The sequence below is a fragment of the Equus caballus genome, chromosome 6, assembly GCF_041296265.1.
Source record: "Equus caballus isolate H_3958 breed thoroughbred chromosome 6, TB-T2T, whole genome shotgun sequence".
NCBI lineage: Eukaryota > Metazoa > Chordata > Mammalia > Perissodactyla > Equidae > Equus > Equus caballus.
This window is the reverse complement of record NC_091689.1, coordinates 40066326-40087916: the sequence shown is the minus strand read 5'-3', so window position 1 is coordinate 40087916 and position 21591 is coordinate 40066326. Positions and strand designations below refer to the sequence as shown.

General features: G+C 40.4%; 1 protein-coding gene and 1 long non-coding RNA gene across 3 annotated transcripts in view; one reads left to right on the top strand and one right to left on the bottom strand.

Moving 5' to 3' along the window:
* Positions 1–21591, top strand: part of USP18 (ubiquitin specific peptidase 18) — a 59957-nt gene continuing 38366 nt past the window's right edge. The window contains exons 1-2 of one of the 2 annotated variants that reach the window (XM_023642820.2): positions 1–6085; positions 6348–6532. The gene's annotated coding sequence lies outside the window, so the exon portion shown is untranslated. Of the gene's footprint in view, positions 6086–6347; positions 6533–11739; positions 11936–21591 lie in introns of those variants that run through there. The other variant, XM_014740623.3, reaches the window with a different exon arrangement.
* On the bottom strand, positions 9963–11795 carry LOC138924633 (uncharacterized). The gene is made up of 2 exons (XR_011439639.1): positions 11659–11795; positions 9963–10266 (listed from the first exon to the last, which is right to left on the bottom strand). It is a non-coding gene; the product is annotated as an uncharacterized lncRNA (long non-coding RNA).

Here is a 21591-nt window from a genome sequence, read left to right as displayed (position 1 = left end):
GCAACAGAATCCTCAACAGTAAAGGTGGGCCCTCATTTATCCACATTTTTTCATGAATATGCAGAATGGACTTCCTTACGTGACCTTCTATATATTGTATTTGGGGCTTAGAAACTAAAAGGCTGTAAGGCTGTTGATTCGGCTCAAGGTCAATGAGGCAGAACATGGTCCACCTAAGCAGGTCCCATTATCTTGCAGTGGGGGGAAATTTAAAAACACATAAAGGGGCTTTCCTTATAAATGTGAATGCAAAAATCATTAGTAAAATATTAGTAAACAGAAGTCATACCACACTAAAAAAATACAGCACAACCAAGAGGGATTTATTCCAGGAATTCCACTCTGGTTCAACATTAGGAATTCCATCAGTCTTAAAGCCAGCTTCTTAATGGGGAAACACTAGAGGCATTCCATCAAGGTCAAGAACAAGGCAAGGGTGCAGGATGCCTAGTATCTCCACTACTATTTAACTCGTACTAGAAGTATTATCTAATGCAGTTAGATAAGGGAAAATAATTAGAAGAAGAATAAATGAAAATGAAGATGTAAAACTCTATTTGTAGATGATATCTTGGTACATTTGGAAAATCCTATGCATAATAAGACTAAAAAACAAAATATGTCAGTAAAGTAGGATATTAACTTCCAAGAATTAATAGCCTTCATTTTACAAACATGATAATTAGTTAGGATACAGTGAAAGAGAAAACCTCCATTAACAGCAACAAAAAGAGAAATACTTAGAAATTACAACTTAAGAAATATTTAGAAGCCTTTATGAGAAAACCTTTAAATTCAAAGACACAAAAGTAGACAAGCAAATTTAAAGACATTCCTTATTATTGGTTAGTAATTCAACAAAATAAACATATTATTCTCCGTAAGTTAATTTATACATTTAATGCAATCCAGTAAAAATGCACATCACCTTTTTTTTTTAAAAAAAAAAACCCTTTTATTGTGAAATAATTATAGATTCATAAGAAGTCACAAAAACAGTACAGAGAGGTTGAGTGTACCCTTTACCCAGTTTCCTCCAATTATATTTTACATATCAAAACCAGGAAAGTGACATTGACACAACATGTGTGTACCTCTATGCCATTTTATCACGTGTAGATTCATGTAATTACCACTGCAATCAAGATGAGGAACTGTTCCATCATCTTGAGGAACAATTTCTCTCCTGCTATCCCTTGACACTCACACTCATCCCTCTCTCCCAACCACCCTTAACCACTGGCAACCGTTAATTTGTTTTCCATCTCCATAATTTATCACTTTGAAAAAGTTATATAAATGGAATTATATAGGACGTAAGTTCCCTTCTATTACTAGTTTTCTAAGAGTTTTAAATCATGAATAGGGGTTGAATTTTGTTAAATGCTTTTCTTGGATCAGTTGAATGATTGTTAGCCTGCTAATATGGTGGATTACATTAATTTTTGAACATTGAACCAGACTTGCATCCCTGGAATAAAATCCTACTTGGGGGCTGGCCCCGTGGCCGAGTGGTTAAGTTCGTGCGCTCCGCTGCAGGCGGCCCAGTGTTTCGTTGGTTCGAATGCTGGGCGCGGACATGGCACTGCTCATCAAACCACGCTGAGGCAGCGTCCCGCATGCCACAACTAGAAGGACCCACAATGAAGAATGTGCAACTATGTACCGGGGGGCTTTGGGGAGAAAAAGGAAAAAATAAAATCCTTAAAAAAAAAACCCTACTTGGTCGAAGTATATAATTCTTTTTGTATATTGCTGAATTCTATTTGCTAATATTTTGTGCAGGATTTTTGCACAATATTCATGAGAGATATTGGCCTGCGGTTTTCTCTTTTTTGTATTGTCTTTGTCTGACTTGGTATCAGGCAGTCAGGTCTCATAAAATGAGTTGGGAAGCGCTGCCTCCTCTTCTACTTTCTGGAAGTGTAGAATTGATGATAATTCTTAAAATACTTCATAGACTCCGACAGTGAAACCAGCTGGGCCTGGAGATTTCTTTTTTGGGGAGTTTTAAAAATTAAAAGTTCAATTTCTCTAAAAGTTATAGGGTTATTCAAATCATTTCTTTCATATTGGTGAGTTGTGGTAGTTTGTACTTTTCAAGGATGGTCCCGTTAAAGTAAGTTGTCAAAGTTCTGTGTGTAGAATTGTTTGTAGTATTCTCTGCTTATGCTCTTCTATCTGCAGGGTCTCCAGCAGCATCCCCTGTTTAATTCCTGAGAGTGATAATTTGTATCTTCTTTTTCTCTTTGTCAGTTGTGCTGGAGATTTGTCAATTTTATTGATCTTTTCAAAGAATAAACTTTCTGTTTCTTTGTTTTTTTTCATTGTGTATCTGTTTTTCCATTTCATTGATTTATGTTCTTATCTTTATTATTTTCTTCCTTCTGCTCGAATTGGGTTTATCTTGCTCTTGTTTTTCTAGTTTCTTAAGGTGAGAACTTAGTTTACTGATTTGAGAATTTTCTTCTTTTTTAACACAAGCATCTAAATGCTATAAATTTCTTTCTTAGAAAGCTTTAGCTATGTCCCACAATTTTGATATGCTGTATCAGTGGTCGGAAATGGTCTGTCTTGGTAAACGTTCCATGTGCACTTGAAAAGAATATGTATTCTGCTGTTGTTGGATAAAGTGTTCTATAAATATCGATTAGATACTGTTGGTTGATGGCATTGCTGAGTTCTATTATCCTTGCTGATTTTTCTGTCTAGCTGTCTATCAACTATTGAGAGAAGGGTCTTGACATCACTAACTATAAATGTAGATTTGTCTATTTCTCCTTTTAGTTCTATCACTTTTTGCTTTACATATTTGGCATCTGTACTTTTTTTTTTTTAAGCTTCAGTGCATGGTTGTGTATCCTAGTTGTTAGTTTTTAGTTCTCTCTGAGAGCCCCTGCTGCAGTATGACAACTGACAGATGGGTGGTGTAGTTCCATGACCCAGAAACAAACCCAGGCCACGGTGGTGAGAGTGCCGAATCTTAACCACTAGACCACCAGGGCTGGCTCAGCATCTGTACTTTTTTTTTGAGGAAGATAAGCCCTGAGCTAACATCCATGCCCATCTTCCTCTATTTTGTGTGGGACGCCTGCCACAGCATGGCTTGACAAGCGGTGTGTAGGTCTGCATCTGGGATGCGAACCTGCAAACCCCAGGCCACCGAAGCAGAACATTTGAACTTAACCGCTGCGCCACTAGGCCGGCCCCAGCATCTGTACTTTTTGATGCATACACGTTTAGGATTTCCATGTCTTCTTGGTGGATTGATCCTTTTATCATTATATAATGTCCCTTATAGTTTTCTTTGCTCTGAATTCCACTCTATCTGATATTAATATAGCCACTGCTGCTGTTTTTGATTATTGTTTGCATGGTTTACTATCAACCTACTATATCATTACATTTGGAGTGAGTTTCTTGTAGACAGCATATCGTTGGTTTATGTTTTTTTTTTTTAACTCACTCTGCCAATCTGTCTTTTAATCCATGTCTTTAGACCATTTACTTTATTTTTGCTGAAGAAGTTCACCCTGAGCTAACATCTGTTGCCAATCTTCCTCTTTTTGTATGTGAACCAACTCCACGGCATGGCCACTGACAGACAAGTGGTATAGGTCCATGCCTGGGAACCAAACCTGGGCCGCTGAAGCAGACAGTGCCAAACTTAACCACTAGGCCATGGGTGCTGGCCTGTAGACCATTTACATTGAATGCAATTATTGTTATGTTAGGGCTTAGGCTTGCTGTTTAATTTTTTTATCCATTTTTTCCTCTGTTCTTTTATTCTCTGTTTTCTTTTTACCGCCTCTTATGGGTTATTTGTGCCTTGCTTTAGAATTCCATTTTTATTTATCTATAGTGATTTTGAGTGTATCTCTTTGTGTAAATTCTGCAGTGGTTGCTCTAGGTGCTACATTATATTGGTATCACAGTCTACTGTGGACATTTTACCAGTTTAAGTGAAGTGTAGAGATCTTACATTCCTTTAAGTCCTTTTTGCCCTCCCTCATTTATAACATTTATCTCAAATATTTCTTTTAGATACTTTGAGAACAACATTGGACAATGTTATAATTTTTGCTTCAACCATCAAAGATACTCTAGAAGACTGAAGAGGAGAAGGAAAGTCTAGTGTATTTCCCGATATTTTTACCCTTTGTGTTGTTCTGTATTCCTCCTTGATGTTCTAAGATTCTTTCTTGTATCATTTCCTTTCAATGTCAAGAGCTTCCTGTAGCCGCTCTTTCAGGGCAGGTCTGCTGGTGGCGCATTCTCTCAGTTACCCTTCATCCGACAATGTCTTGCTATCTCTTTCATTCCTGAAGTGTGTTTTCGCTGGATGATGGGATTCTTGGTTGCCGGCTCTATTCTTCCAGCACTTGAGAATGTTGGGCCACTTTGCTTTGGCCTCTCCGGACCCTGAGGAGAAATCCACTGTCACTCTTTTGAAATGCTTTTCCTTTACAGAAAAGATGTCATTTCTGTCTTGCTCCTTTTCTTTGCCTTTAGTTTACAGAAGCTTCATTACAATGTTTATTGATATGGATTTCTTTGGTCTTATCTTGTTGGGAGTCCACGCACTTTCTTGAATCTGTAGGTTTACGTTTTTTGCCAAATTTGGGAAATTTTCAGCCATCGTATCATTGAATACTTTTCGGCCTCACACCTTCTTCTCTTTTTTTGGAACTTCATGACGTGAATGTCAGATCTTTCATTACAGCACCACAGGCCACTGAGGCTCTATTAATTTTTTTCAGTCTATTTTCTCTCTGCTTTTAATATTGGGTAATTTTTATTACTCAAATCTTCAAGTTCACTAATTTTTTCTTCTGCCATCTCCATTCTGATGAGCCTGCCCAGTGATTTTTTCCTTTTGAAACTTTGGACTGACCAAACATTTTTTTAAAATAAGCTTCTTTTTGCACTGATTTTAAATGCAGCTTTTGTTTAATAAACTGTATTTTCCACTTACAACACAATGCTAATAAAATGCAATGTTACCTCCTTTTCCTGTGTACATATTCCCTATTCAAGTAATGAGAATGCCCAGTAATTTAGTCTAGTAACCTTAAAACTGTCACTCAATTTGCTATAAATTTGGCTCCTTCAATTTTTTACTGTGGAGCAATGCTGAGGTATCTGTGCTCAGGTTGACTTAACTAACTGCTTCAATGGTGGGCCCAGAAGAGGCACCACGGATGCAGGAGCTCCATTACCAGGGAGGCCCCAGCCATTCCTCCTGGCATGCCTCTTGCACTCTGGTACAACTTGATAAAGTTGCAGATTGTTTCCAGCTCTTCCTGCTGATGTCCAATGTCTTCCTTCTCTGCAGTCTGATTCTAATTGAACCAGTTGATAACTTCATTATACTTGTCAAGGATCTTCTATTTGTCCTCATCTTTGATTTTGCCTTGAAGTTTCTCTCCCTTTTTTTTTTTTGGTGAGGAAGATTAGCCCTGAGCTAACATCTGTTGTCAATTTTCCTCTTTCTGCTTGAGGAAGATTGTCCCTGGGCTAACATCTGTGCCGATCTTCCTCTATTTTGTATGTGGGATGCCACCACCACATGGCTTGATGAGCGGTGTGTAGGTTCACACTCGGGATCTGAACCCATGAACCCTGGGCAGCCACAGTGGAGCATGTGAACTGAACCACTATGCCACTGGGCTGGCCCCAAAGTTTCTCATCTTTAACCATTGTTTCATGTTGAATGCATAGTTCATGCACTGAAGGTGTCTGGAAAGACCCTATATTCCTCTGCTTCTCATATTCAGCTTTGTACTTCTTAGCTTCTTGGACATTATGCTCACTGTCTTCCTTGCTCAAGTGGCCCTTGTCATTTTTGATGGTAATATTGTTCTATTTTCCTGTGCTCTTATCCACAACAGATGCACCAAAGATGCCATTGGCACCTGAAACTACATCATACAGAAACAAATACATTGAACTGTATAACCAACGAATACCACAACCATATATATGGAGAAAAAAATCTGATCCACAGTATTGAACATAATACTCTGACTATATATCTTCTGTGTAAAGATAAAAAGAATGGCAAAGAAATCTTGAACTTTATTTGGTAGGTTTGCTGTTGGTAGGAGTATGGGTATAGCTGTTCTGAAACAACTGTGTGTGTGTTGTCAGATTAAGCAAACAAATAAATAAATTGATACTAACGGGAGTCAGGGTTCTCACTGTAGAAGAAGGAATATACAATTATGGAATGGGACAGAGTCAGGAATAACTCTGTATGTAATATTGGGTAATATTGTAAAATTGGGTTGGAATTGGAGTCTTCACTATGAACTCATGTTTGTTTTTAATAAAATTCTATTTCCTAGCTCTGCTACTGAAAGGACCTAGAAGCAATGACACCCCACTGGCAATGAGAACATCTGGTGCCTGGATCTTGGTTTCTAAATACCATTCCCCTCTTAAAGGAACCATGAGTCATTGAAGAATTGGCTGATTTCAGGGCTGAGGCAGGAAAAGTACAAAATGAACCTAAAATATCTTGTGCCAGAAGGTAAGGAAGTACTTAAAAAATGATGGGGAACATGCATAAGGACATAGGAACCAGTATAACAGAGCTCCTATTGGCCAATTGAACATCAAAATTAATAATGACAGGGGCTGTCCCGGTGGCACAGTGGTTAAGTTCGCACATTCCGCTTTGGCGGCCCGGAGTTTGCTGGTTTGTATCCCGGGTGCAGACCTACAAACTGCTTGGCAAGCCATGCTGTGGGAGGCGTCCCACATACAAGGTAGAGGAAGATGGGCACAGATGTTGGCTCAAGGCCAGCCTTCCTCAGCAAAAAGAGGAAGACTGGCAGCATATGTCAGCTCAGGGCTAATCCTCCTCAAAGAAAAAAATTATTAAAAAAATTAATAATGACACTACACATCGAATATAAAAGAATTCCTGAGTCCATACTGATGTGAAGAAACAGGCAGAGAGGAGGGGGAGAAGGGAAAGCTCTTTGAGCAGAATGCCATAATAAACACAGAAGGACCATGATAGAATCATTAGGGGGAGCTAAAACCATTCCATGAAAGTTTCTTGGGGGTCAAAGATAAACAAAGCCAGATACTAGTTAAAGCAGTGAAAACAGATCTTACTCAGTATTACTGACAGTCAGGGGAAGAGCTGAGCTCCATTCTGATTTGCACAGAGGAGATGGGCGTTTCCAAGGGAAAATGAAGGTGTGGGGAGGGGGAGTGAGGGGGGCTCGAGTGAAAAGTCAGAAAAGGTTGGTCAGTGTACATGTGACTAGGCCAGCTGTGTCTACTTTCAGAAATTACCGAAGTGAGGATTTTGTCCTCGCACAGAGGCTGGGAGACAAGGGCCCTATCCTTCCTGGTGATATTTCAAAGGAATGGCTTTCAGGTCCTTGAGAAAGATGCTCCTGAGTTGTAGGAGATACATATACATTTCGAAGGGACAGGAAAGGATGCACAAGTGCAAGCTGTTTTTAGTAAGTGCTCTAAGAAGGGGAGGTCAAGGGCCTATCATAGGGTGTTGGTTAGAACAAACAGTGAATTATTTTCACAGCCCTGAGCTTTTCCAGACAGGAACTCAAAAGGGGGCTTTGTCCCAGGGCTGTGGCTTTAGGCTGCTAGAAGCTGTTAAAGTTTGGCCAAGTCTCTTAGTGCAGGGGTTTGAATGGAGTGTTTGTGCGGAAAACTTTTGCAGTTCTCATGGGTTAAACAATGTTCACACATTCTTCAAGGTATCTCATCTCACGTTACTTATTAATTGAAAGGGAGAAACAGGTACCTTTATAGTGGCGAAATCTGGTAGACACTACCTTAACGAGGTGAGGAAAGTTCTCATCACCAATAATAAGAGAAACTGGCAGCGGGTGGCTCCTGATGTGACGCACAGAGACCACAGCATCACGTATGTCCTACTGTTGTCAAAATGCAAAATCTGAGTCAAATCGTGAGGAAACAAGCTGACCAATCCAAATTAAGAGACATTCTAGGAAACAACAGGCCTGTACTCTAAAAATGTCAGTGTCATGAAGGACAATAAAAGGTCAACTCCAGATGAAAGGAAACTAGAGACATTAAAACTAAATGAAATATGAGACACACAATGAGATATTACTATACACCTGTCAGAATGGCTAAATAAAAAAGAATCATAACACTACATGCTGGCAGGGATGCAGGGAAACTGCATCACATATATACTGCTGGTGGGAATGTGAAATGTTAGTCACTCTGGAAAAGAATTGACGATTTCCTAAAAATTAGGCATGCACTACCATACCACCTAAAACTGCACTCCTGGGCATCTATCTCAGAAAAAGAAAAACTTATTTCCACACAAAAAACTTTTTTTTCCCTTTTTTTGTGGTGAGGAAGATCAGCCCTGAGCTAATATCTGTTGCCAAACTCCCTCTTTTTGCTTGAGGAAGACTGGCCCTGAGCTAACATCTGTGCCAATCTTCCTCTATTTTATACGCAGGACACCACCACAGTGTGGCTTGACGAGCAGCGTGTAGGTCCATGCTCAGGATCTGAACCCACAAACCCCGGGCTGCCAAAGCAGAGTGCATGAACTTAACCACTATGCCACTGGGCTGGCCCCCACAAAAAACTTTTATACAATTGTTAATAGCAGTTTTATTTGTAACAGACAAAACCTGTAAATAACTCAGATATTCTTCAACAGATGAATTGTTAAACAAACTATGGTACATTCATATCATAGACTACTACTCAGCAATAAAAAGGAACAAACCATTGATATACCCAACAATCTGGATAAATCGCCAAAGAATTACGCTGCGTGAAAAAAAGTCAATCCCAAAAGGTGACATACTGTGTGATTCCATTTAGATAACATTTTTGAAATGACAAAATCATAGAAATAGAGAATAGATTAGTAGTTGCCAGAGGTTAAGGAGGGGGTAGGGTAGGAAGAAAGTAGATATGGCTATAAAGGGGCAACATGAGGGATTCTTGTGTTGGTGGCAATGTTCTGTATTGCCGTTGGCTGCGTCAATGTCAGTATCCTGGTTGTAATACGGACCACAGTTTGACGAAATGGAAAAGCTCGAATCTCTCTGCATTATTTCTCACAACTGCATATGACTATAATTATCTCAAAATAAAAAGTTTAATAATAAAAAACCTAAATGCGTAAGATTATGGTTTGAATTCTGTATTGGAAAAAAGTTGATATAAAGGACAATATTGGGATAATTAGCCAAGTTTGACTATTGACTGTATATGTTGGAAAATTAAATTTCCTGAACTTGATAATAATTGTACTGGGGTTACGTCAGAAAATATTTTGATTCTAGTAGATACATTGAATTATTTAGGGCTGAAGAACCTTAATCTCTGCAATTTTCTCTCAAAGAGTCGCCCCCCCAAACCAAACTGATTTAATATATATACACGTAGATGTGTGTGTGTGTGTTTGTGTGTGTGAGAGAGAAGAGCACTAAAGCAACTGTGCCAAAATTTTAATAATGAGTGAAGAGTATATAGGGTCATTGTAAATTTGTATAACTTTTCTGTATGTTTAAAATTTACTTTCCAAAATAAAATATTTAATTTAAACAAAAGTCCTCCACTAAGTCAACAAAGTGCTAGGGGATAGAGAATGAGTAGGAAAGGTAACAGGAGCCAATCCACAGTCCACGTTAGTTGTAGCCTGAAACCCATGCCGGAGAAAATGAAACTTAGAGGTCCGTGTGACTTGCCCACTCAGCACCGCCCTCTGCTCTGTAGGAGAAGGTGTTTACCCAAATGAATGCTGTGAGGCGGATTCAATATGTACACCTCCAAAGCAAATTTAGTATTTATTTTTGGAACCATGCAAAATAAAGTAAAATTTAAAACAAAAAAAGCATATCTTGACAAAATGCAGAGAAGAAAATAGGCAAGAGAAAGAGGTGTGGAGAGGGAATGAACAAATCGGTCACACGAAGCCACATGAATGTGTAGAGAAATGACCTTTGTGACAAGGTACTAAGACTTTATTAGTCATGGACTTTGATCTTTCTTAAAACACCGCTTGTCCTTATCCCATGCAAAACACCCTGCCTTTTTCCTACAGCAAAAATCAGTGTCAGCTTCTGCAAGTTGCTCTTCACCTTGGATAAACTGCTTTTCTCTGCACTAGCCTCCCCCGTGAAGGAGAACTGGTTCACCCCATGAAGTCAGCCAAGCGTCTTCCTCTGGGACCAGATTTTTAGGCAGAATTTTCCAGTGAGGTGATTAGGTGTGCCTTCTTGCCTCACACTCCAAATTGAAAAAGAAAAAAGGAAAAAGAGAGAAAGAAATTCAGCTGATGGAAATTTCAGTGACACTGAAAATATCCCAAATAGGCAGCAATACCATGCAAAGAGAAAATGCTTCTCAGGGCCCAAACGTTCTTTTGAAATAAGTATTACGAAGTTTCAATTTAAACTCTTTCTTGGGTGGTTTTGAAAAATCTTTCAACTAACTCTTTCAAAGAGCACAAGTCTGGTAAGTCTTCAGGAAAAAAACTACCAGTTCATATCATTTTTTACATTAAAGACTTCTGAAACAACATTAAACTTACAGAAAAATTGCAAGTACAGTACAAAAATTCTTTTCTTGAACTATTTGAGAGTAAATTTTCCACATGATGCTTCATTTCTCCCTAATACCTTAGTATGAAATTACTACTACCTAATCCTCAGACCCCATTCAAGTTGCACCAGTTGCCCCAATACTGTCCTTTATAGCAAAAGGATCCAGTCGTAATTCTCTCTTTGGTCTGGAACAGTTTCTCATCCCTTCTTTGATTTTCATGACCTTGACACTTTTGAAGATTACAGGCCAGCTATTCTGTAGAATGTTCTTCACTGTGTGTTAGATGCTTTCTCATGATTGGATTGAGGCTCTGCATTTTTGATAGGACTATCACAGAAGTGATGCTGGGTTCTTTTCATTTCATCCTAACAGATGGCACATAATTTCAGTTTTCCCATCACTGATGGTGTCCACTGCTATTGTGAAAGTCCTTCTTTTCCTCTTTGTAATTAACATTTACATTTCCGGTGTGCCTGTTATAGATCCTTTAACCTTGTATATACCCGCACGCCCACCAGCTGAACTTCTCATGTCGCTGACCTCTTATTCTGTATGAAGGGGGGAAACTGAAGGCACAGCTGGCGGTAGTGGTGGTTAAACCTGAAGGCTGTGGGGTCAGACACCTTTGGAATCTGGGCTCCACCATTCACAATCTTGTGACCTTGGGCAGGTCACTTAACTTCTTTGAAATTTAATATTCCCTCCTATAAACAGGGATAAAAATGGAGCCTACATCAAGAGGCTGCTGAATAGATTATTAGGGTTAGAACTGAGTAGAGCCTGGCCTATTTCAGGGATCCAGGAAATGGCAGGTCGCACAGTTGGACGCCGCCCCTCGAGGTTCCGCGGAGGGAGAGCAGCTCGCCTTCCTTTCCCGACCCGCTCCATCATTCGCCAGATCCTCTGCGCTGGCTCCGCCGCAGAAGGACGACACCTCACCTCTGTGCCCTATTGCACCGACGCGATAGGCCATCGCTTATCAGATGCACAATCCAAGAAACTGTATCGTAGCATTAAGAGAGGAAAAAACGCTGCCACGTATACTAGGAAACAGCAGACGATTGTAAGACTTACCCAACTTCCAGGGATCTTACACCGTCAGGTACAAAGAGGCGCGGACAAACGGCATCTGTCGGAAGCAGGGCGCGTCTGGTTAAACGCGAAGGCGCCCTCCGCGCCGCCCCTCCCCGCGCCGCCGGCCGCGAGTTTCACTTTCCGTTCAGCGGGAAACGAAAGCCGGCGGCGCGGGCGGGGCGCGGGGACAGCGGGACGCGCCGCCGCGCGAGGAGCCGAGCTGTTCCCCCAGCGGCGGACTTCACGGCGGAGGCTGGACGCTCGCGTGGCGCTTGAGGCAAGTGTGGTGCTAACTTGGAAGGTTTCTTTCCAGCAAAGGCATCCAACGGGGTTCTGCTCAGATGCCGCCTGAATAACTAGGGAATTTGGGCTCTGCAAATTATCATGGTCTGTAGTCATTACACACAGATATTGGATCAATGAATTTTTTCCAGGCTAATGTATTTATTGGGACTTTTTGCATGACTTTGTGTTTAATTCAAAAAGAGATTACAAAAGCGTTTGCAAGCTTGTAAAAAAATTCAAACAATGCAGACAAATGTGTAATGTAGAAACAGAAGGTTCTCTTAATCCTCAACTCAGTGTCATTTTTGTGTATACCTTACCAGAAATTTCCCAGCGTACAGGTCTTTAAAATTGTTCTGTGATTTGCTTTTCTCCGCTTAACAGTATGTTTTGGACATCTTTTCATGGCAAGATACATAGATACGTCAACCTCGTTTTTAAAAATTGGTGCATAATATGAAAAATCCCTCATTGATTTAAACGGTTCATCAGTTCATGGACATTTAGGTTGTTTCCAGTTTTTTATGGTGAGGAAGATTGTCCCTGAGCTAACACCTGTGCTAGTCTTCCTCTATTTTGTTGGTGGGCATCGGCCACAGCGTGGCTTGATGAGCGGTGTGCAGGTCTGTGCCTGGATCCGGGCCTGTGACTCCCAGGCCGCCCACCGGGCTGCGGGAGCTCAACCACTACCCACCGGCTGGCGGGTTGTTTCCAGTTTTTTTTTTTTTTTTTTTTTTGAGAGAAGATTAGCACTGAGCTAACATCTGCTGCCAATCCTCCTCTTTTTGCTGAGGAAGACTGGCCCTAAGCTAAACTCCGTGCCCATCTTCCTCTACATTATATGTGGGGCGCCTACCACAGCGTGGCTTTTGCCAAGCAGTGCCATGTCTACACCCGGGATCCGAACCAGTGAACCCTGGGCCGCCAAAGCAGAACGTGTGCACTTAACCACTGCGCCACTGGGCCGGCCCCTGTTTCCAGTTTTAATGGAATCGTTGAAGTAGCCCTGAACATCATTTTGTATACTCATTCATGTGAATATGTAAGTATATTTGTGGAAAATTCCTAGAAGTGGAATTGCTGGGTCAGTGGGAATACATATTGAGAAATTTGAAAGATTTTGTTAAATTGTGCAAATCAGAGTGTTTTAGTCTTAATCCCCCTCCTTCTTCCTCCTTTTTCCTGGAAGAAAGCTACATTTAGAGCTTTTAATATAAAACTCCGTTTTTCCCACAACTAGAAGGACCTGCAACTAAGATATACAACTATGTACAGGGGCGGTTTGGGGAGATAAAGCAGAAAAAAAAAAAAGATTGGCAACAGTTGTTAGCCCAGGTGCCAATCTTTAAAAAAATAAATAAAACTCCTTTTTATGACCCCTGAAATCTGGGTTCAAAGTGTTTGAAAATTAAAGCAGAGGCTTGCATGCTTTACAGCATTGAGATAGTTATACTTCAAATTGTTCCAGAAAACAAGGCAAATATTTTTAAACATTTTAAAACATTTCTTTTTAATGTTACATTTGCATTGTGCAGAGTGAGGCACAGGGTTAGCGCTAGACATCGAGGCCGTTGCATGTGTTTTTAGGAACCAAATAGGTGGGTGAGTGACACAGGTGTACAGCTCCGTCTTGATTTATGGAGCACTGTCAAAGAACTAAAAAAAAAGCCACCCTTTTTGTTTGTTTTTCTTTTTCAGTATTAAGAAATGTATTGCCCAATTTCGGCACTTTTAGACAATGATGGGCTTGCAAAGGGGAAAATATTTAATACGTGCACAACCTCAAAGAAGATATGTCCCGATGCCTTTCATGTGGGCTGTTTCTGTCGCAGAGAGCAGCCGCAAAGATTCCCACTGGCTTGGGTTTCGTGTGGTGTGTTCTAATCTGTGTGCCCAGTAACGCACTCAGGAAACGCACAACAGATGGCTGAGGATGAGGTCTGAATTTGTTCTTGCCACGATGGGTGGGATTTGGAAGGCTGTGAGGTGGCTTGTCGTGTTCCAGTCAGGTTAATTTTGCTCCTCTTAGGGCCCTTAAAGACAAGTCAGTTTTCCTTGCAGACAATCTAGTTGTGAGTGAAGAGCCCAGTTAGAGACTGGGACAACCTCAGGTTTCCTGCATCATGTTTTTTGCTGTTTCTCCAAAGACTCTGTTTGATTCTGTGGCTACACTGATGGTGGGCGTAAGCCAGCGCTTCTATCGTTCAAATCTCCCAAGTATTTTAAGAGCAAACATTTTGGAAGGGTCGGAGCTAAGTTAGTTTAGTTCTTTGGAACCAAACATTTTTTTAAAATAATAGACTTTATTTTTTAGGGCACTTTTAGGTTGACAGCAAAATTGAGTGGGAAGCATAGAGAGTTCCAATATGCCCCCTGCCCCTACACAAGCACAGCCTCCCCCACTGTCAACGTCTTGCACCAGAGTGCTTGGAATTTGGTGAATTTACATTGACACATCATCTTCCACAGTTCATACCATGCAATAGGACTCACTTTTGGTGTTGTACATTCTGTGGGTTCTGATGGAGGTATAATGACACATACCCACCTTTATAGTATCATACAGATTAATTTCACTGTCTTAAGAATCCTCTGTTGGAGCCATGTTTTTGCATCAGGGCTTGAGTTTGAAAATTTAACTTCCTTGGAATATATCCGTTCTCTTTTCTGTGGTGGGTGCTTGTTGCCACCTGCTTAGCTCAAGTGCATGCTCTCTTTCCAGTCTGCCTTTCCCCATCCTTTTTAGATCTCTAAGTTTCACTTTCCTTCCTTCTGTTGCCCCACCTGCCCGTCTCCCTTCTGTGATCAGCTCTGAAGGTTGCTGCCTTTTCCTCTTACCCCTTTGGGATCTGGCCTGCTAGCCTGCCTAAATGATACACTACACTGGGTTTTACTGCCATATTTGGTTGTATTTACCATATTTTCGAGGTCTTGACAGAGTGTAGAACAATGTCTCTAGAAAACACAGGCTGGCCCCTTTCTGCTGTGTTTCATCAGGTTTCCCTCCGTGTGGTCTCCAAATCCTATTTCTTGCTGTGGGATTGTCTACTGCCATCATTTCTCTTTCTGCTTGGCTTTCCTAGGTGGAGCCTCGTAAGAAGAACTACTGTTTATGACTATTGAAAGCAAATATTTACTAAGAAAAAGAGGTTGTTATTTGAGCCATTTAACATGAATTTAATAATATATGCCACTTATACTTAGTTGTTTCCCAACTTCAGATGTTCTCCTTTCCTTCACATTTTGTAGAAGAATTAAAAAAAAATTCTAACACTTTTCATCCATAATTCATTAATTTTTTGAATCTTGGAATAGGAACACTGTTGCCAATAAAGATTCCCTTAGAAGACGTTAAATCTATTTCCTAAATAAATGATTGCTTATTTAAAAATTACATATTAGTTAATGACAGGAAATTTGAAAATTAAGAGAAATAATCAAGAAAAAGACAAAAATGATTTGTCATCCCACCAATAAGAGTTACCCTTTAATGACATTTTTGGTATATTTTGTCTCAGTCTTTTTCCTGTGAGTGTGTATAGTTATATTTATGTTTTATAAAATTAGGTTCATACCATATGATTTCTTTATAATTTCTTTTTTATTCAATGAAATATATAGTCATTTCCCCATCTTTATTAAACTGTCTAAAATGATTTTAATGTCACAATAGTATCACATTTTATGAGTGTGTCATAATTTACTTTTGTTGTTGCATTTCCTTTTTTTTGGCCATTGTAAATAGTGCTGCAGCCCTTGAATTTGAAAGTGTACTTTTATGTTTTGGCAGTTGACAACAACAACAAAATCCCCCTTTAAAAAATCATCTAGTGTTAATTAAGGAAGAACAAAAAGGTCCTTAAAAGGATGGACAAAAATGATAACAGAATGATTTTACCACAATCTCCTAAATGCTCCCGATTTTTCTTATCAATGTTTCATTTTACTTTATTTGTAGAACACAGAAAAAAAAAGGCCATAAAAATGAATTTTGGCAAAGAATCTCTTACATAGATGTTCGTATGTCTCTCACATTGTTTCCTGAAGATAGAGTGCTAGCAGTAGAGTTAGTATTAATCAGTACTCTTCCAGCTACAAGTAAGAGGAACCCGTTTCACACTAACTTTAAGACAGCAGAGGGGACTAGGAGTGGAGAAGTTTGGTGGGCAGGCAGATTGAGGCTTGGCTGGATCTGGGCCATAAGCTGGTGGCGTCAGGATTCTGTCTGTCTCACTCCATCTCTCGGCTCTGTTTCTTTTCGGTGGCTCTTTACTTTGGCTGGTGAGTTTTGTTCCTGTGGTGGAAAAGATGGTCTGATTTACGTCCTTGCAGCTTGAACCCCATCTAAGAAGTCTGGGTGCTGATTGTGATCAGCCCTGATTGGGTCACGTGACCTTTGCTGAAGGAGCCACCATGAACACTCTGCAGCCAGGCCTGGGTCATGTGACCACCCTTTGAGCTGAGGAGTGGATCTGGGGGGTTGGGGTGAGCGCCACCCGGTCCTCATAGTCTGAAAATGGAGACAGTTTTTGCAAAGAAAAAGTGAGTCTGCTACCGAAAGGAGAGGCACTGGGCTGGCAGAAATGACGGCTGTCCACTGTTATCATTTTTGAGGTTATGATATGTGTTACCAAATCGGTGTCCAGGCTGGCTGTCGCAGTGTCCACCACTCCCAGTGGCCATGTGTGGAGTGCCAGGGCAGTGGGGTAAATATGAAAAGTTGGCTGCCTCTGCTAGACCTGGACTGATAGATTTCTGTTGTCCATAGCTACACAAGTAAGCAGCATGAGGTTCTCACTAATGACTGCCTCAAATGGAAATACAGCAACCAGGAAACCATATACCTGTAGGGAGACTGATGCTGAGAGCGGTCTTCAGGAAACTCGTTGAAGATGGCCGCTCTGGGCTGGAACCCTTGCCCCGCCGCCAGCCCTCAGCTGCCAGGGCTGCTGCATCCTTATTGTCTGGAGCAGCTTCTCGGCCTTTAATGCACGTGTTGGACCTAGGAACCTTGTCAAAATGCAGGTTCCAATCCCGCAGGTCTGTGGGGCCCTGATATTCTGCCTTTTTAACAAGCTTTCAGGTGCTGCTGATGCTGCTGGTCCAGAGACCTGCCTTTCTTGTAGCAAGATGTTAGACCAGTGGTTTTCAATATTTTAAGAAAACAAAACAAAAAAATTCAGGACCCCACCCCCGTCAAGATAATAATTGTAATTTTAGTGTCTGTTAATTGAGAAAACACTGAAAATTACTGTGCATTTTGGAAAGCTTTTACATGATCTTATGTTTTTATAGTCATGACAGCATCTGCCTACCTTTTGGCACCTTTTGGCAGAACACTAAAGCTGAGTGTTAAAATCAATATTCAGTTACAGCTGAGGCCATCTGCGTCTCGCCTTTACTTAAACGCACAGCAATTCCAGCATCTTCGCTGGAGCTGAAGGACAGGAGGATGTTACAGCAGGTGTTGGATGAGAAATATTTGGATTCTCTAGAAGACTTTCTTGTAGCTACTTTTTCAGTAGGTTCCAGCAAACAAACTGCAGGCACTAAGTTCTGCAAACTGTAGGATTAAGGTTTTTTTGTGATTGTTACTGTTGGAGTGACCATCTAAGCACATGGTGTTTGCTGTTCCATAGTGTTTGAACATCTGAGTACCTGACAGAACAATTCCACCGTCTCTCTGGTGTCAGGTGGTGTGCGTGTCACTGATGCAGGGTGGTGGAGCTGCCCGCTGTCTTTCTCCTTTGGCCAGGACTTCTGTTCCATTCTCCTGTTCCATTCCTTCCTGAACACATACTGAAGGATGTGAACAGATCAATGTACGCAGGACAGGCTACATAATATGTGGGTCCCGTGGTAAAATAAAAACATGGGGCTCCTCGTTAAAAAATTGAGCATTTCAGGACTGCAGCAGGAGAACGTTGAACCAAGCCCAGGCTCTTTTGAGTGCAGGTCTCTGTGCAGCTACACAGGTTGCACACCCAAGAAGCCAGTCCTGACTCCATGTTTGTGACTCCTAAACCATTCGTAGCCTTCGTCTTATTTGTCCCACTGTTGATGACAATTGTATGGCATTGACATTTTAAAAACTGGTTTTCCAGTCTATAAATATTTCTTCAGTCAGATTTGCGAGGAGAGAATCCTGGCTGAATTTGTCATTAATCCGCTATGTCGTTAAGTTTAAAAGAGACTCTGGTTGTTTCTGTCTGTTCAGATGCCTGATGTACGTGATATAGAAGTAGCACATTTAAAATGATCATTTTTTTTCTTCGCGTGCACAGCAGAATATAAGTCAGGAAAATTATTTTTAGGAACATGTTTTCCAGAGCAATTCTAGGATTCCTAGGAGTCATAGTTTGGGCAACTCTCAAAAGTCGAGAGTTTCATTTTCCAGCTAGTGAATGGAGTGATAACCTAAGGCAATCATTTGGATAACGGTTTTTAGCGCCATAAATAGACTAAACACTATGAAGAGCAGTGTGCTTGATCCGTTTGTGTAGTCTGCGATTTTTGAAGTTTGACTAGTCAGAACAAACTGTGTTGGGTATCTTGTTTTTCTCTAACCTTTCTTCTTTTTTTCCAGATTTTTTTATATTCTTTATTACATCTGGATTGAATGATGATTTATTATTGATCTTTTAGTATATATGTTTGGAATTTTTCCTCCTCATGATAATTTGAAGTGGTAAACTTGACGTTCTGCTTTTAATTCATCTTCACAAGATGTGAAGAATTTGCAAATAGGCTTTTTCTTGAAAAACTTATGACTTAATTGGGATTAAATAATTAAAACTTAAATATAATTCTTAAAGATTATCTTGTTTAATATTAGGAATGCTGGTATGCCAAACAATTTTATAAATATAGAATTGATACAGTCTTAACTCTATTATTTTAAATTACTTTTAAAATTTAAAAAATAGTTGTAAGCCCCCAAAATATAATATTCTTCATAAACGATTCAGCGCATTTATTCTCTCTTTAATATATGTATTAATTTCAATTGCTTTTTAAGATTTTTAAATAATAGTTTTATATGTAAAGTTAGTGGCCCAAACCATTCATTATTGCAGCATCTTACTTTTGCAGTAAAAATTATGTTTTTATATCTCAGCATATAAAATAGATGAGATTTTCTACCCTAAGTTACGTGTGGGATATTTGCAACTGGATATGCAGATATATTAACTATTGGTCCAAGTGACCCCCCTTTTTGTTACACTGATTACATATGGTGGTGGCCAAAGCGATCACTCGGTCACGAACAAGCGCAGGGACCCCAGACATGCCGCTGAAGTGGGCGTTTGGTTATTTAGCCTTTCAAAGGCTGGGGCCAGATTGGAAGCGGACGAGCAGATCTTGGCTAAGTAATGATGTCGAAGCCACACTTTGGGGCTTTCCTACCTCCTCTGAAAAATTTGAGTCTTGATACAACATTTAGAATGCATTTGGATGCAGTGCCACTTTCATTAAGTGCCCTGGCTGTAGATGAGAATGACTTATCTTTCCATATGATTTAGAGTTTTCATATTATGACTTTTATTATTTGTTGTTTAATGTGTGCTCGTTTTTATTTACTTGGTACGCTGCGTGGCAGTTCTTCTTGAGCTCATTTCTACCTGGATATTCCTCGTATGTTTGACTAGGGGACAGTGCTTACATACCCAAACTCGGTTTGACTTCTGCCTTTCTCCCCCAGGAGGCAGTACAGTAAGAGCTTTGGGATGGCACTTCTGCCCTTAAGGGCTCTTCATAACAGTCAGTTAAAACTGAGTGTTGTTGGGGAAAATCCACAAAGTGATTTTTAATTCAGATTTGTCATCAATTGTGTTGTCTCTGCCTTAGTGCTTGAGCTGCGCACGTGCTCCACACAGGGAGAAGAGTGATTCTCTTAGGCCCATTTGAGACCCTGTCTGTTTTCCTCAGACCATTAGCCTTGACTCCACGTTCCAATTAATTATTTAACTAATGAATAATAAAATAAACATGTATGACACCCCTTCACCTCCAAACTAGAATATTCCTAGCAATAATATGCTCTCCACTTGTCTCATCCCTCTGCCCTCCATCAGAAGTAATCACCTGATCTTTGTGATTTTCATTATTTATTTAAAAAGCTGTATCACATACACACACGTATCGATGCCTAAACAACATAATGTTCCATTTTCCTTCAGTTTGAATCTACAAAAAGAAATATTATATATTGTCCTCCATGAATTGCTTTTTCAACTCAATATTATGTTTCTAAGATTCACGATATTGTGACATGTGCTGTTGTTCACTCAGATGTACTGATAAATATTATTTCATTGTGTAAATTTTTTACAGCTTATGCAGTCATTCCTCTGTGGATTGGGTTGAACACTTGGGTTGTTTCCATGTTTTTGCTATTATAAACAGTGCTGCCGGGAACATTTTTGTATATGTCTCCAGGGACACATATAGGAATTTCTCTTGGAATTTTTGGGTTGAAGTTAAGTGAATGTTTAACTTTGCAACGTGATGCCAAATTGTTTTTCCAAGTGATTGTGCCATTTCACACCCTTTCCCTAGTAGTATATAAAAGATCCTTTTTATCCACATCCCCTCCAACACTGGGTTCAATCAGAATTCTTAATTGTTGCCGATTGAGTAGTGTAAAATGGTTAGGGTTTGCATTTCCCTGACTACTAGTGACCGGTTACTTTTTATAAAAATTAAAATTCTGGAACTTTTTCATTTTATTCCAGTCTTAGTTTGGATTCACCTCTGCGATTCTTACAGTCCTTTGCACACTGTTCCTTGCATCCTCCTTCCCCAGCCATGGATCTTTTTCACACATTACCTGCCTTGCCTCAAGATGCCCATTTTTTCAAACCATACTCTTTCCTTTTAAATAAACTCAGTTCCAGACTCACCTTTTCTATGAAACCTATCCTTGTAAACATCAGTGAACTTGGGTTACTTCATTTAAGCACTGTGTCCTGACATACCTCTCACACTGCTGGTCAGAGTATAAACTGGTGCAAGGCATTTAGCAACATATATTAAGAACCTTTAACTTTGTGCACTTCGTTTCTCCTAAACCTTGATTTAGCAGCTCATTGTGTCTGATGGGCAGATAAGTTAGAGGGCTGCAGATTTGTTTGCATGGGGACAGCGGGGAACAACTGAGGAAATCTTGCATATATGCCCCTGAGTAGGAGAGAAGGGAGATGTAGAGAAGACAGTATGGTTTATGCTTCTCAGCTGAGACCTGGGGACCGGACTGAGAACCCTGGAGAGAGTGGCTGCAGGCAGAGGTTGAAGCCTTTTCCAAAGGGACTTGGTGAAACCAAAAGGCACAAGGCAGTGGGAGGAGCTGGGCCTGTATCCTGCTTCTGCAGTCAGCCCCTACTTGGAGATACAAGGGGATCTTCGTGCATTGATTACTGTGTCTGGCAGTGCCCTGCAGGTACCCTGTGGACATTCACAGGCGGGTAGTGGCAGGGTACAGTGGTTGTGACCTTGTTCCAAAACACATGAGAGACTCCTCCTGAGATTCCAGAACATGCTGGGGAGAGTGTACAGGTGGCTGAAGTCTGTGTTGTCAGGAGGAAGTAAAAGACGAGGCGGCTTTGGATATTGTGGTCAATATGACCTCATTTATAGTTACTGTTTTGT